The sequence below is a fragment of the Balaenoptera acutorostrata genome, chromosome 1 (assembly GCF_949987535.1).
Source record: "Balaenoptera acutorostrata chromosome 1, mBalAcu1.1, whole genome shotgun sequence".
Classification (NCBI taxonomy): domain Eukaryota; kingdom Metazoa; phylum Chordata; class Mammalia; order Artiodactyla; family Balaenopteridae; genus Balaenoptera; species Balaenoptera acutorostrata.
The window spans coordinates 95,353,103-95,355,881 of NC_080064.1; positions in this window are offsets into that span (position 1 = coordinate 95,353,103).

A 2,779-nucleotide genomic window follows, 5' to 3' on the forward strand; every position below is an offset into this window, starting at 1 on the left:
ATGAATGGGAGCTGTTGAAAATTTTGAAAACAGAAATGAAGTGATATAATCAAAAGAATGGATGCTGGTTAGGGGCTCTTGCAATTGTCTCGGTGAGATGAGGTTGACTTGGAGTAAGGTAGAGGGAGTGGAACCATTAAAAAGAGACTGAGTTAGGTCTTCTGCCTTTCAAAGTTGTACACCCCAATTTTGTTTGAGCCTTTCTCTGACCCATTTACAAATTTGATTCCCTGGCCAAATATCTATCGAATGTCTTGGCACAGAATAATAGAATGCTAAAACTGGAAGTAGGCACATAACTTATCAAATTTGATGCCTTCCTCCTACAGATGAGGAAACTGAGCCCCAGAGAGATTAGAGATGCCACTCAGAGTCTCTTGACTTGTTAGTGGAAGGAGCCAAGACTAAACCTGCTTTGCCTTATTCTCAATCCTGTGCTTTCACCTCCCGACTTGTGTTACAGAATTTTTAAAAAATTGCATGTACTTGTAACATCTTAAGGACTTTGAAACTGCTAATTGTTTTAAAAATAACTTGCTATGTGATTACAAGTTCAAGTTTGGCTTTTTGCACGATTTTAATTGTATTTTGGACTGTGCTCAGAAGTCCCAAGAGAGTATATCAGATTTTTGTTGGGATCTTTCTGTTCAATGGCTTCAGACTAGTGGTGCAGCAACCAAGGCATCATTCCAGGGTTGTTTATCCCCCCTTTCCTTTATGATCCTCCTTTATGATATCTACTCAGTGTCATCTTTGAGGCAGGATCTTAAAAAGTGGGATTATGTCCAATGTTTTAAGGAAAATGAAAAATAAATTGAGTAGTATCAGTAGACCAGACAGTCTGAATAAAGGTAAAGGTAATAAATTTTTTCACACTAATGTAGATTCATTTCATCACGTCATCATTAATGTAAATTTTCATCTTCAAAGCACCCAGGCAACAATACTGTCAACATTAAGTGTAATAAATGCTGAGGGCATTTTCCCACCTCTCTACAAAACCACAGCACACTTTTCCTTCCTCCTTCATATTTTGCAGGTCTAATTTGCACAGGATTCAGGAGCATTTCACTAGTTCATTTAAATAGGTTGCTTGTTCCTAATGAGCTCATCACACAAGAGCACTTAAGAGCTTCCCTCTCCTTAGCGAGGTGATGTGTGATCCTGACATATAGGGTGAGAAAAAAAGGGGTCATTCACTTGGGGCTGATGGCCTGAGAAGCTGAAAAGTAAATGGGTAGAAGTAGTATTGTTTCTATTGGCAACTACATTAATATCTACTGAAGTTTGTCTTTGGTTTACACCCCTTGAACCTGAGCAGTACAGACCCTGGATATGTTTGAGAGGTATGGCTTTGGCCTCCCTTTGGCACATTTTATCTACCCATGCTGCACCCTCTCCCTACTAATCTCTGCTGAAGCTGTTTATTTTAATTAATTAATTAATTAATTAATTACTGCATCCGGACTTCGTTGTGGCATGCGGGCTCTTCGTTGCGGTGCGTGGGCTTCTCTCTAGTTGTGGTGCGTGGGCTCCAGAACACGTGGGCGCTGTACTTTGCGGCATGCAGTCTCAGTAGTTTTGGCGCGCGGGCTTAGTTGCCCCGCAGCATGTGAGACCCTAGTCCCCTGACCAGGGATTGAACCTGCGTCCCCTGTATTGGAAGGTGGATTCTTCACCACTGGACCACCAGGGAAGTCCCTGAAGCTGTTTATTCTTTAGGAAACTCTCATATTTTGAGAATATGAGGAAGAGAGCTGTTATGGGTTGAATTGTCTCCTCCCAGAATTCATATGTTGAAGTTCTAACTCCCCAATACCTCAATGTGACCTTATTTGGAAATAGAGTCCTTGCAGATGTAATTAAGTTGAGGTCATACTGCAGAAGGGTGGGACCCTAACCCAGTATGACTGCTATCTTTACAAAAAGGGGAAATTTGGACATACACAGGGAGAGTAGCATGTGAAGATTAGTGTCATAAACCAAGGAACTACCAGAAGCTCGGAGAGAGCCCTGGAACAGATCCTTCTCTAGTGCCTTCTGAGGGAGCGTGGCTCTGATCACACCTTGATCTTGGACTTCTGCCTCTAGAACTGTAAGACAGTAAGTTCTTGTTGTGTAAGCCACAGGGTATGTGGTATTGATACATTGTTACAGCAGCCCTGGTAAACTAATATGGGAGCTGCTAATGGAGGAGTGGCAGAGTGTTAATTTCACAGGTTTAGCTCTGTGTCAGGCCAAACCATCCCCTGTAGCTTCTGAAATGTACATGGGATTATGTCACTGCCCAGCTTAAAACCCTCCAATGGCTCTCACCTCCCTCATTACCAGGCCTACAAGACCTACCCAATCTGCCCCAAGAAGCTCTCTGACGTAACCGCCTGTTACTCTCTTCTTGCTCACTCTCTCCAACCCCACTGCCCCCTATGGTTCTATACAAACTCTAAGCACTCAGGTATTTACACAGTTTTCCTCTCACTTAAATTTGGTTTTTGTTCAAAAATAATTTCCTCGGGCTTCCCTGGTGGCGCAGTGGTTGAGAATCTGCCTGCCAATGCAGGGGACACGGGTTCGAGCCCTGGTCTGGGAAGATCCCGCATGCCACGGAGCAACTGGGCCCGTGAGCCACAGTTACTGAGCCTGCGCGTCTGGAGCCTGTGCTCCGCAACAGGAGAGGCCGCGATAGTGAGAGGCCCGCGCACCGCGATGAAGAGTGGTCCCCGCTTGCCACAACTAGAGAAAGCCCTCGCACAGAAACGAAGACCCAACACAGCAATCA